The sequence below is a fragment of the Dipodomys spectabilis genome, unplaced genomic scaffold (assembly GCF_019054845.1).
Source record: "Dipodomys spectabilis isolate Male_0828 unplaced genomic scaffold, ASM1905484v1 ptg000329l, whole genome shotgun sequence".
Taxonomy (NCBI): domain Eukaryota; kingdom Metazoa; phylum Chordata; class Mammalia; order Rodentia; family Heteromyidae; genus Dipodomys; species Dipodomys spectabilis.
Window position 1 is genome coordinate 4,487,292 of NW_024871006.1, and position 14,033 is coordinate 4,501,324.

A 14,033-nucleotide genomic window follows, 5' to 3' on the forward strand; every position below is an offset into this window, starting at 1 on the left:
AGGGTTTTACCTAATTTTCAGCTGATTAGGGCTTCAATTCTACTTGGGTTTCCCTGTGTTGCTGGAGATGATATACACACTCCATCATGTTCAGCCATAGTTGAAGCAAAGGGTCTGGTAAACTTTTATGGCAGGTTTGGCCTCCAAGCTCTATACCCCCAATCTGGACCTCACAATTACTAAGATTATAAGCTAAAACACAGGCTAGAGAGACATGAATTTTCATATAAGCCATAAAATTGACATAAGACATATCCATTAAAATTGAATAGCAGAAGCATAAAAACCAACATAGTTCTCAACACCAATTTTTCTGCCACTACTCAATATTTGCCACAGATTCCTGAGTGAAAGTTGAAAAAGAGGAACACTATGGACTTTATACCTACTCAAGTAATCACTCCTGTGGCTATTGTTTTGTGAGATGGTCTCTGATAGAAAGCTATCAAAGCAATATCTCCCAAAGATGTGCCAAATAAGAATTAGCAACTCATTTAGAAAACCTGAAGAGCTCAGCTTTTTAGGCTACTCACAGAAAAATGAATTCCAATCTTCCATTAAGTATAGAAAAAGTCCTATCTCATTTCAATACTAACTACAAAAAGGAAGCATTTTGAAAGTAGAAACAATGTACAGCGATTTTTAATTTATTTTTCCAGTGCTGAGGATTGAAGCTAGGGCCTCAAGCTTGGTAAACATGTGCTCCACACCCAGTTCTGGATTAACAAAGTAGATGTAGTTGTTTTCCCCCAGAAAATGAATTGATCCTACAGTTAACACTGCTTCCTGATCAGAATATATAGTCTACCACATACAGTGAATTTTTTTTTTTTTTTTTGGTCCGGTCGTGAGGCCTGAACTCTGGGCCTGGGCGCTGTCCCTCAGCTCTTCAGCTCAAGGCTAGCGCTCTACCACTTGAGCCACAGCGCCACTTCCGGCTTTTTTCTTTTTACTTATGTGGTGCTGAGGAATCGAACCCAGGGCCTCTGGCATGCAAGGCAAGCGCTCTACCACTGAGCCACCTTTCCAGCCCTACAGTGAATTTTTTTTTTTTGGTCTGATTGTGGGGCCTGAACTCTGGGCCTGGGCACTGTCCCTCAGCTCTTCAGCTCAAGGCTAGCACTCTACCACTTGAGCCACAGCGCCACTTCCGGCTTTTTTCTTTTTGCTTATGTGGTGCTGAGGAATCGAACCCAGGGCCTCAGGCATGCAAGGCAAGCGCTCTACCACTGAGCCACCTTCCCAGCCCAACACATACAGTGAATTTTTTATTTTTTTATTTTTATTTTTGCCAGTCCTAGGGCTTGAATTCTGGGTCTGAACACTGTTCCTGAGCTCCTTTAGGTCAAGGCTAGCACTCTACCACTTGAGCCACAGTGCCACTTCCAGCTTTTTCTGTGATTAACCGAAGATGAAGAGTCTCCAAGACTTTCTTGCCCTAGCTTCCTTTAAACAGTAATCCTCAGATCTCAGCCTCCTGAATAGCTAGGATTATAGTTGTGAGCCACCAGCACACAGCTTACGTGTAGTGAATTTTAAGAAAGATTAAGCAGAATTGTTCAAATGATATGTATCTCAAGTGCAGTATTTTAAGGCATCCGTAAGATTTTATTCTCTCTCTTCCATTTAATTCTTTTTGAAACTTACATTAAATAAAATACATGAAACCCCTTTCTACAACTATTTAAAGATAATTTTTTTTAAATGCCAGGTGCTGGTAGCTCATGCCTGTAATCCTAACTGCTGAGGAGACTGAGATCTGAGCATCATAGTTAGAAGCTAGCCTATAGCCGGGCACCAGTGGCTCAAGCCTGTAATCCTAGCTACTCAGGAGGCTGAGATCTGAGGATCTCGGTTCAAAGCCCGCCCAGGAAGGAAACTCCGTGAGACTCTTATCTCCAATAAACCACTAGAAAACCAGAAATGGTGCTGTGGCTCAAGCGGTAAAGCGCTCGCCTTGTACGGACAACGCTCAGGCCCAGAGTTCAAGCCCCACGACCAACAAAAAAAAAAAAAAAAGCTAGCCTAAGCAGAGAAGTCCATGACTCTTAGCTCCAATTAACTACCAAAAAGCTAGAAGTGGAGCTGTAGGTTCAGTTGGTAGAGCCCTAGCCTTGAGGGGGGGAAAAAGAGCTCAGAGACAGTGTCTGGGCCTGAGCTCAAGCCCCAGAACCAGTACCTCTTTGCCCTCCACCCAAAAAAAAAGAAGAAAGAAGTCTGCATGATGTCTAGAGGTAAATTAAGTGCCATTTATTCAAGTAATGATCCTGCTTATTATAGCTATAATTTTAAAACAAGCCCCTAGTTTTCTGATGTGCAAAATGGAATAATAGCTATCTTACAAGATCAACTAAAGATTAAATTAGATAATAAACACAAAGTGCTTTGGACAGAGTCTAATATAAGTTACACAAAGTAAGTTAAAAATGTTTACTTAAAACATAAAAATATGATAAAAGGGGCTGGGAAGGTGGCTCAGTGGTAGAGTGCTTGCCTTGCATGCATGAGGCCTGGGTTCAATTCCTCAGCACCACACAAACCAGAAAAAGCCAGAAATGGCACTGTGGCTCAAGTGGTAGAGGTAGAGTGCTAAGTGAGCTTAAGACCTAAGGGACAGTGCCCAGGCCCAGAGTTCAGGCCCCATGACCAACAAAAAAAAAAAAAAAAGTTAAAGCAATATTTCTTTCATGTACTATTTGGCAAATTTGTTAAAGATTTGTGATACCCAATTTTAGCAATACTTTAGATAAACAAATTTTACCTACTAGATGGTCATTCATCCAATATTGTATCAGACAATGCAGCCTGGTATATAAAACATTCACAGAATCCACACTTTAGGGAGCTGGGAAGGTGGCTCAGTGGTAGAATGCTTGCCTTGCATGTATGAGGCCCTGGGTTCAATTCTTCAGCATCACAAAAGTAGAAAAAGCTGGATGTGGCGCTGTGGCTCAAGTGGTAGAGTGCTAGTCTTGAGCTGAAGAGCTGAGGGACAGCACCCAGCCCCAGAGTTCAGGCCCAATGATGCACAAAAAAAAAAAAAGAATCCACACTTTAGCTGGAAATTTATTCCATCATTTTGGAGAATAATTTGGAAATGGCTATTTTCAAATGCAATTCCACTTTCTAGGTTTATTTTCCCAAAACTGGCATAAAACACATGTACTACAGACATCTTTGATCAAAATCTCTCAGTGGTAGAGCGCATGCCTTGCATGCATGAGGCCCTGGGTTCGATTCCTCAGCACCACATAAGCAAACAGAAAAAAAAGCTGGAAGTGGCTCTGTGGCTCAAGTGGTAGAGTGCTAGCCTTGAGCTGAAGAGCTGAGGGACAGCGCCCAGGCCCAGAGTTCAGGCCCCACAACTGGACCCCAAAAAAAAAAACAAACAAAAAACACAACAACCTCTATATTTATGTAGGTGATATACTCCTACATAAGTAACATGTTCTTGAGTTAAAAAGCAAAACAAAACTGGGTCAGGCACTGGTGGCTCAGTCTTGTAATCCTAGCTATTCAGGAGGCTGAGATCTGAGGATCATGGCTCAAAGCCAGCCCAGACAGAAAAGTCTGTGAGACTTTATGTCCAATACACTACTCAGAAAAAGCAGGAAATAGCTCTGTGGCTCAAGTGGTAGGGCACTAGCCTTAAGCAGAAAGAATTTCTGGGACGGTGCCCAGACTCTTGAGTTCAAGCTCCAAGACCAGCAAAAAACAAACAAACAAAATCTGGAAGGGGAAGGGAGAGAAAATGAGGAGGAGAGTAACACTGATCAAAAAGAAATGTAAAAAGCCGGGTGCTGGTGGTTCATGCCTGTAATCCTAGCTACTCAGGAGGCTGAGATCTGAGGATCACTGTTCAAAGCTAGTCTGGGCAGGAAAGTCCATGAGATTCTTATCTCTAATTAACCACCAGTGAACTGGAAGTAGCACTATGGCTCAAGTGGTAGAGTGCTTGCTTTGAGCTCAAGATCTCAGAGATTGTGCCTAGGCTGAGTTGAAGCCCCAAGAACAAAAAAAAGAAAAAAGAAATGTACTTAACAACTTACATAACTATAACCCCTCAGTACATCACCTTTACAATAAAACTTAAATTAAAAAACCTGCAGGAACATTATAGCTCATCCCATTTCTGTAAAGCAAAATACTCTCAGTGTATATAAAAAAAGATAGATGACTAACAATTGTTATCTCTAAGAGTGAGATAACAATACTTCTATTTTCTGCACAATGCACCTCAACTGTGCTTTTGGGGTTTTTTTATTTGGTCATGGACTTGAACCAAGAGCCTGGACACTGCCTAAGCTTTTCTACTCAAGGCTAGTATTCTACCACTTGAGCCATAGATCCCCTTTCAGTTTTCTTGTGGTCAACTGAAGATAAGAATCTCATGGACTTCCCTGCCTGGGGTAGCATTGAACCACAATCCTACGTCTCAACTTCCTGAGTAGCTAGGATTACAGGCATGAGCCACTAGCACCTGGCTTCTTTCATCATTTTGATCGTAAGCATTTTGTGTGTGTGTGCCAGTCCTGGGGCTTGAACTCAGGGCCTTGGTGCTGTTCCTGAGCTTCTTTGCTCGAGGCTAGTACTCTTCTACTTCCAGCTTTTGGGTGCTTAATTGTAAATAAGAGTCTCATGGACTTTTCTGCCTGAGATGGTTTCAGCCTGTTATCCACATATTGTAACCTCCTAAGTAGCTAGGATTACAACCACCAGCTAACAGCACCTGTAATATTGTAAGCATTTTTTACTTTCATAGTTAGAAAGAGCACAGGCTGGGCTGGGAAGATGGTTTAGTGGTAGAGCGCTTGGCTAGCATGTATGAAGCCCTGGGTTCAATTCCTCCATACCACATAACCAGAAAAATCTGGAAGTGGTGCTGTGGTTTAAGTGGTAAGAGTGCTAGCTTTGAGGAAAAAAGCAGCTCAGGGACAGTGCCCAGGCCTGAGTTCAAGCTCCAGGACTGGCAAAAAAAAAAAAAAAAAAACAGGACCACAGGCCACCTTACCAATGCTCTGGGATCATACTTGGACTTAACTATACAAATCAGGGGACACTTCAGAAAGAAACTTACATTCCTTGACCCATAGTAATAGGAATAACGCCAGCATCTCCCTTATACAATCATTTTGGTTATGGAGAGATAACGTCTATAAAAGGCTTGGCAGAGTCTGGCATAAATAGACGCTAACTAGCATCATCAGTCCATTTTCAAGTATTGATCCAGAGTTGTGGAAGTAAATGTAGAACTTACATCTACATTTATACATCCAATGAACTCTCTGGCAGGCAACTTAAGAGCCTTTAAATATAAACTGAGAATATAGTACAGTGGTACAGCATGCACCTGGCAAAAAGGCAGAGTTCCAGCAGCAGCAACACACATACATACTCACATAAACTTAAAATTCTATTACTCTACATTACACTTATAGGAATTAATTATGTTTAAATATACAGAAAGCATTATTTTAAATGGAGTAATTAAAAGCTCTACATCAGTCTTGTTATTTCATAAGTGCTTTCTATAGCAAAAGTTTGGATCCTTGGAGCTTGTGGATCAAAATCATCTTATTCAGAAACTGAATCATTGTGGATTGCCTGCTGGCGTTCTGCCAGAATCTAATTTTAAAAGATCTTTTTAGCCCAGCACTGGTGGCTCCCGCCTATAATCCTAGCTACTCAGGAGGCTGAGATCTGAGGATCACAGCTCAAAGCCAGCCCAGGCAGGAAAGTTTGTGAGACTCTTATCTCCAATTAACCACCAGAAAACCCGAAGTGGTGCTAAGGCTCAAGTGGTAGAGTGCTTGCCTTAAGCTGAAAAGCTGAGGAACACAGCCCAGAGTTCAAGCTCCAGGAATGACCAAAAAAATATTTCTAGAAGATAGGTGCTGGTGGCTCATGCCTGTAATCCTAGTTAAACAGGAGGCTAAAGTCTGAGGAAGATGGCTTAAAGTCAACTGGGGCAGGAAAAGTCCATAAAACTCTTAATCTCTGATTAACCAAAAAGAAAGAAAGAAAGAAAAAGAGGGGCTGGGAAGATGGCTTAGTGGTAGAGTGCTTGCCTTGCATGCATGAGGCCCTGGGTTTGATTCCTCAGCACCACATAAGCAGAAAAAAGTGGAATGGCACTGTGGCTCAAGTGGTAAAGCTAGATAGCCTTGAGCTGAAGAGCTGAGGGACAGCGCACAAGCCAGGAGTTCAGGCCCCATGACCAACAAAAAAAAAAAAAAAGAAAGAAAGAAAAGAAAAGAAAAGGGGGGGGGGGGGAGAGGAATAGGGGGGAAGAGGAGGAGGAAGAGGAGGAGGGAGCCAGAAGTACAGCTATGGCTCAAGTGGTAGAGCAGTAGCCTTGAGCAAAAATGCTCAGGCACAGCATCCAGAAGCCCCAGGACCAGCCCTAAAATCCAAGAGGAAGGCATAGCTCAAAAGGCTTAGCCAAAAGGAACATGAATTCAAGACCAACCTGGGCTATTTAGGAAGACTCTTTCTAAAAAAAAAAAGAAAGAAAGAAAAAGAAAAAAGAGAAAGATTTAGGGCTGGTGTCTAACTGGGGCTATAATTCAGTAACCATGCACAAAGCCCAGGGTTCAATCCCCAAAACCCAAAAAGAATTTATAATGCAAGAAAAAAAGAATTGTGGGGACTGGGAAGGTGGCTCAGTGGTAGAGCGCTTGCCTTGCATGCATGAGGCCCTGGGTTCAATTCCCCAGCACCACATAAGCAAAAAGAAAAAAAGCCAGAAGTGGCGCTGTGGCTCAAGTGGTAGAGCACTAGCCTTGAGCTGAAGAGCTGAGGGACAGCGCCCAAGCCCAGAGTTCAGGCCCCACGACGGGACCCCAAAAAAAAAAAAAAAAAAGAATTGTGGGTTTTTTTTTTTTTTGTAAAGGAATAAATTAGTAGTTACAACAGGGCACCATGGCTCATGCATGTAATCCTAGCTATTCGGGAGGTTGAGATCTGAGGATTGAAGCTAGCACAGGCAGAAAAGTCCAGGAGACATTGCTAATTAACTATGAAAAAAGCAAGACGTGAAGCTGTGGTTCAAGTGCTAGAATTGGCGGGGATGGACTTCAGGGGACATCATTCAGGTCTCCAGTTCAAATCCCAGGACCAGTACAAAAAAAAGTTACAATGGGTAGGCTTTAACTAATTCATTAATGACCAAAGTAAGTTCTACCCCTTAAATTTTTCATTGCTGTCTTCATTCATTTAAGTCCGTACTTGATAAGAGTCTCACATACTTCCTGCCCTGGCTGGAAGAACCAAGATCCTCAGATCTCCACCCCTGAGTAGCTAGAATTTACAGGTGTAAGCCACCAGTACCAGCTTTGATTTTTCATTTTTAACATTACCCATATTCAAAGTCAAAAGAAGTCACATAAGCACCAAACCTACCCAGTCAAAAGCTACATAGGAAGAAAAACAGAGACACAAAAAGCATGATATTTGTAAATGAACTAAAACAAAAACAAAAAAATTAGCCAAGTCAGTGATTTATGCTTGTAATCCTAACTACTCAGGATCCTAACTACTCAGATCTGAGGATCACAGTTTGAAGCCAGACCAGGCAGGCAATTCCTTTTGATTCTAAGCCCTATTTAACCACCAAAAAGCGGGAAGTAGAGCTGTAGCTCAAGTGATAGAGCAGTAGCCCTGAGCAAAAAAGCTCAGCGACAGCACCCAGGCCCTGAGTTCAACCCTCAGGACCAGCATACCTTCCCCCGCCACCACCACCAAACACACATAATGTAAGCAAACTACACTTGTAACCTCTGAGTCAATATTGATTACTTATAGATTGAATTCAACCCTTTGAACCTTCCAGTTCCCAGAGGGGAAGAACTTCATGCTCCCACGGCTCACTAGCAACCCCTCTGGCTGGCCATAGGAACGCAGAGGACGCTTGAAGGAATGAAAACAGGGAAGAGGGTATGTTCCCGAGAATCTTGACACTAAAAGGGAGGAAAAGAAAATTACGCCAAAAGGGCAAAATTTCGAAAATTATGCCTGCAAGAAGGAAGGGGAAGTAGATTAGGCGGGGAAAATGTGGGGGGGGGAGCAGGGGGGGGAGGGCAGGCAAATGACTAGCATATACTAAAGCCAGCATTTTGTGTCCCTAGCGGAACAAACGAGAGACAGAGGAAAGGCAATTAACTGAAGTTATTTAGTCAAAGGGGTTAAGAAACCCAAACAGAATTCTCTGGCGTCTTCTTAACTCTCTTCTGAGCACCAAAAGATGAATCTCGAGTTCATTTCATTCCCTCTGCCAACCATACTTTTATAGCCATCTAGAGCAAGCCTTGAATCACTCCAAACCGTAACTCGTCGGGGCTGGGAGTCACGTACGTTCGGGGAGAGCGCCGCGAGCGGGCATTAAATCATCTTTCCTCCGGAATCTCCCAACCTGCTGCTGATTTTCCTCGTCAGATACTTCTCAATAATTTAGTCTCAAAAGGTAAGACACACCAGGCAGGATAGAGCCAACGAACTCTACAAACTCCAGGAGCAAACAAGCGTTCTAAGCTCACGATGGATTTCCCGCACAAAATCCTATCCCCCCCCCCCCTCCGAGACGGCCAAGAAATGGTGACGTGGTGGCCCGTGCGGGTCGAAGGAGCACCAGCCACTCAATAGACCGATCGATCGCGATCGATCGACTTGATCCATCCCCACGGCTGTAGCCCACACCGAATCCCCTCGCCTCCCGGGCTAGGTCAGCCTGACTCACGGCATCAGCACCCAGAGCCTGCCGGCCCCGTGCGGGACGGGCCCTGAGGACACCGGCGGGAGACTTGGTCAGGGAGTCCCGGTCTCTGCCCGGAGCCGGAGGAAGACCGTCCCTCGGAAGGAAGCGCCCCAAAAGGAGAAACGTGGATGCTGGTGATTCCGCTCCCCGGGCCGGAGCCTCGGCGTCCGGCTCCGAACCCCGCGCCGCCCCGGCCGCCCTGGGCCGGCTAGGCCCGTTCTCCTCCCGGCGGAGCGGGGAGGAGGAAGGGGCGACCGAGCCGCGCCGCGCGCCGCCGCTGCCCGCACTCACCGAGGCGCAGCTGCCCGCTCCTGGCCGGGCCCGCCCTCCGCCGCGCTGCGAGCGGACACGGACCCCCTCCACGCCGCAGCTCCCCGAAGGAGGCTCCGACTCCCCGGCCGCCGTCACCACCTCAGACTCCGCCGCCGCCGCCGCCCGGTCGCCGAAGCAGCAGAGCCGCCTCGCTTCCGCTCCTCATCAGGGTCCCGCGAGAACTGCCCCGCGAGGTCCCGCCCCGCCGCGCCCCGCCCCACCCCCACGAGACTTCCCCCGGTAGAAAAGACCCAGAGCGCAAGCGCCCGGCTCCTAGCAGGTAGAGGAACTCGGTGCCGGAGCGCATGCGCCAGGCCGGCTCGCCCCGCAGCAGGTGGCACTGGCTTGGTTACGCCCTCGGGTCGTGGTAACCCTCTCCGTGCCGGAGCAGGTAAATTACAGCTGTGCCCTGAAGGAATAACACTTAACACACTCTAGTCACTTTCCCTTTTCTGGTCACCAAGCCTTGGCAATGAGGGAGAAGAGTGTAAAGATCTACTTTTAAGCCGGGCGCTGGTGGCGCACGCCTGTAATCGTAAACTACTCAGGAGGCTGAGATCTGAGGATTGCAGTTCAAAGCCATCCTGGGCAGAGAGGCCATGAGACTCTTATCTCTAGTTAACCACCGGGAAACCGGAAGTGGAGCTGTGGCTCAAAGTGGGACAGTGCTAGCCTTGAGCAGAAAAGCTCAGGAACAGCGCCCAGACTGAGTTCAATCCCCGAGACCGACCCCAAAACAAAACAAAAAAACTCAAGTATTGCCGGGCGCTGGTGGCTCACGCCTGTAATCCTAGCTACTCAGGAGGCTGAGATCTGAGGATCGCGGTTCAAAGCCAGCCCGGGCAGGAGAGACCGTGAGACTCCTATCTCCAATAAACCACCAGAAAACCGGAAGTGGCGCTGTAGCTCAAGTGGTAGAGTGCTCGCCTTGAGCTGAAGAGCTGAGGGACAGCGCCCAGGCCCAGAGTTCAAGCCCCACGACCGACAAAAAAAAAAAAAAAACTCAAGTATTGACGCACTTCAAATGTAGGACCAGGTCTTGAATTGGTTTGAGAATCTGGTTTGTATCTAAAATAGAAAAATTAGTGGGTTGGTTCCTTCATTGACTGAACCCTGTATCTAATATATGTAGAGACCATGCTGGGTATTGAAGATAAAGCAACAAACAGACCTGAGCAATTTCACTGGCTAGAGAAGCAAGACAGTATCAAAATAATAATAGCAATAGTGGGGTACCTGTTGTTCCTATCTTTAAGCCTAGCCACTGAGAAGGCTGAGATCGGAGGATCACAGTCCAAAGCCAGCCTGGGCAGGAAAGTCCATGAGACACTTATCTCCAGATCTTGAGCTCAAGCCCTAGGACTGGAACATAACAACAACAACAATAATAACAATAATGCCACAGTACTGTTATAAACTACTTGGGTGCTGTCAAGGAAGCCAGAAAGAAGGAGGAGAAGTCAAACTCAGGGCTTAGCTTTTTTGCTCAAAATTGGTGTTCTACTACTTGAGTCACTGCAGGACAGTATTGTCAGAGAAGGTAGTGTGGCGCTGGGTCTTGGAGGATATGTGGGAGTTTGATAACAGAGCCACCGGAGTAAGAGTACTTCAGGCAGAGGGAATTTCATGTAAGTACAGAGGAACTAAGGAGGAGTTAGAGAGAGTCGTGTTCTATGCAGTGGTAAGTAGTAGTTCTGTTCCTGTGTCAAGTCTCTTGAATATGGGGGGAAGATGAAGCTTGAGGGGCTGGGAATGTGGTTTAGTGGTAGAGTGCTTGCCTAGCATGTGTGTTGTTTTCGTTTCCTCAGTACCACATAAACAGAAAAACCTGGACGTGGCATTGTGGCTTAAGTGGGACAGGGCTAGCCTTGAGCAAAAAGAAGCTTAGGGACAAGTGCCCAGGCCCTGAATGTAAGTCCTAGTCCAGAGAAACAAACAAGCAAGTAAAAAAACAACCCAAAGCTTGGGTCTGGCACCAGCATTGAGTAAAAGAGAAGGGAGTGAGATTTATACTGGAGCCCTAATTAGCCTAAGAGAATAAGGATGTTCCAGGACATGGAAGTATAGTCATGTGAGTGAGACCATTGAGATGCTGATGGGACTCCATTTTGGGGGATGCTGAGGCAGCATTGTACCACAGTCTGATTTTCATCTTCAAAATACTTGATCACAGGGTCTGGGAAGGTGGCTCAGTGGTAGAGCGCTTGCCTTGCATGCATGAGGCCCTGGGTTCCATTCCTCAGCACCACATAAGCAGAAAAAGCCAGAAGTGGCACTGTGGCTCAAGTGATAAAGTGCTTGCCTTGAGCTGAAGAGCTGAGGAACAGCGCCCAGGCCCAGAGTTCAGGCCCCTCCACTGACCAAAAAACAAAAAAACTTTATCACACTGACTACAGAGTGGAAGATCAATTGGATCTGAGATATTTATCATTACAAAAGAAGATCTCTAGTCTGTGGCACAGCTCTACTAGATCATCTGCTTGTTGCCTGCCAGCTGACCCGTGCACAGCCAGGCAACTCCAGCTCCACCAATGCTAGGCTACTTGTGGTTTCCGGACCGAGTCATGATCTTTTGAATGTCTCTATCTCTTCGCATGCAATTTCCTCTCTTCAGTTGGCTTTTCCCCTTATGTGTAGGTCCCAAGTTAGGGTTAGGGGACACAATTCCCATTCTATCTCTGATCTCACTGACTCAAAAATGGTCTACAGGCCTTAAGACAGATGTAATTATGCCTTTTGACATTTTCTTCTCAGTAGTCAGTAGAGAACATGCAATGGATCCTGGATGAAATAACAGAGACTGGAGATTAAAAAAAAAAAAAGTGGGGCTGGGAATGTGGGTTAGTGGTAGAGGGCTTGCCCAGCATACATGAAACTCTGGGTTCTATTCCTCAGTACCACATACACAGAAAAAGCCAGCCTTAGTGCTGTAGCTCAAGTAGAGTACTACCCTTGAGCACAGAGAGGCTCAGGCACAGTGTCCAGTCCCTGAGTTCAACCAAAAAAAAAAGTGACTGCTTTTCTATACGATGGTGATATTTGGGATTAAGCCAGTGGATGATATCTCAGAAAAGAGTAGAGGTCTAAGAGGAAAAAAATAGCTATGTAATTTAAAAAAAAAATTAAACTTTTTTCACTGTAGCTATGTGAAAGGTATGAGTTTGGACTAGACTTGGAAAGGAACAAATAAAAGTAACAACTGAGATGTAACAAAAAGTATCAGCATTGAAAGGGTTTGTAGGCAGGTGAGTCAGTAGAGGTCACATCCTGGTCTAAAAACCTGTTGTAACTGTAGCAAACTTGCTAATTACATACTGACCACATCAGTCACTTCAGAACACAAATGAATAATCAAACAAAAAAAATTTTTCTGGGGCTGGGAAGGTGGCTCAGTGGTAGAGTGCTTGCCTTGCATGCCTGAGGCCCTGGGTTTGATTCCTCAGCATGACATAAGCAAAAAGAAAAAAGCTGGAAGTGGCACTGTGGCTCAAGGGGTAGAGCGCTAGCCTTGAGCTGAAGAGCTGAGGGACAGCGCCCAGGCCCAGAGTTCAGGCCCCACGACCAGACCCCCCCAAAAAAAAAAAAAAAATTTCTGCTGGTCCTGGTGGCTCAAGCCTGTCATCCTAGCTACTCAGGAGGCTGGGTTCAAAGCCAGCCTGGGCAGGAAAGTTCGTGAGACTCTGATCTCCAATAAACCACCAGAAAACTGGAAGTGGTGCTGTGGCTCAAGTGGTAGAGCGCTTGCCTTGAGCTGAAGAGCTGAGGGACAGCACCTGTTTAAGCCCCAGGACTGACAAAAAAAGAGTTTCCTGGGGCTGGGAAGGTGGCTCAGTGGTAGAGCGCTTGCCTTGCATGCCTGAGGCCCTGGGTTCGGTTCCTCAGCACCACATAAGCAAAAAGAAAAAAGCCGGAAGTGGCACTGTGGCTTGAGTGGTAAAGTGCTAGCCTTGAGCTGAAGAGCTGAGGGACAGCGCCCAGGCCCAGAGTTCAGGCCCCACAACCGGACCCAAAAAAAAGAGTTTCCTTCCCTTCCTTCCTTCCTTCTTCCTTTCTTCCTTTCTTTCCTGTGGTTATTTCTAATCTCCAAAGGGTGTCTCTGAGTTATATGCTGCCATCTGCAGACCAGAGCTGGGAATTGCCTTGGAATTTATAGAACTTTTGAGGTCCAAGCATTTGAAATTCCCAGAAGGTTGTCCAAGGTAATGTCAGGCACATCCTCTGAAACACACATTTCTTGGCTTCTCTTCAGTGAAAAAGAAGCAGTCATCTGGGTGCCAGATAATCCTAGCTACTCAGGAGACTGAGACCTGAGGATTGTGGTTCTAAACTAGCCTGGGCAGGAAAGTCCATGCAACTCATCTCCAATACACTAGTCAGAAAAAGCCAGAAATGGGGCGGTGGCTCCAGTGGTAGAGCGCTAGCCTTGAGCAAAAGAAGCTCACTCAGAGACAGCACCCAGGCCCTGAGTTCAAGCCCTATGGCTGAAGAAAGGAAGAAAGAAACAAGGAAAGAAAGAAACAAGGAAAGAAAGAAACAAGGAAAGAAAGAAACAAGGAAAGAAAGAAACAAGGAAAGAAAGAAACAAGGAAGGAAAGAAGGGCTGGGAAGGTGGCTCAGTGGTAGAGCGCTTGCCTTGCATGCAGGAGGCCCTGGGTTTGGTTCCCCAGCACCACATAAGTAGAAAAAGCTGGAAGTGGTACTGTGGCTCAAGTGGTAGAGTGCTAGCCTTGAGGTGAAGAGCTGAGGGACAGCGCCCAGGCCCAAAGTTCAAGCCCCACAATGGACCAAAAAAAAAAGGCGAGGGGGAAGGAAGGGAGGAAGGAAGGAAGAAGCAGTCAATGACAGAATAAACCTGGTCATTTGAAATTCGACTTCCACTTGCTCAGTTGATCTGGAGACTCATCTAGAAGTTTCTTTGCCTAGGTTGTGAGCCAGGCTTGTGCAGTCCTTTCAGGCCTTATGGGTTGCC

General features: G+C 46.0%; 1 protein-coding gene across 5 annotated transcripts in view; it reads right to left on the bottom strand.

Annotated features, from left to right (window-relative positions):
• Grb2 (growth factor receptor bound protein 2) overlaps window positions 1–9,211 on the bottom strand; it is an 80,370-nt gene extending 71,159 nt beyond the window's left edge. For 2 of the 5 annotated variants that reach the window (XM_042702670.1, XM_042702669.1), the window contains exon 1: window positions 9,044–9,208. The gene's annotated coding sequence lies outside the window, so the exon portion shown is untranslated. Of the gene's footprint in view, window positions 1–9,043 lie in introns of all 5 variants that reach the window. The other 3 variants (XM_042702673.1, XM_042702671.1, XM_042702672.1) reach the window with 3 other exon arrangements.
• Between the last annotated feature and the right edge of the window lie 4,822 nt (window positions 9,212–14,033).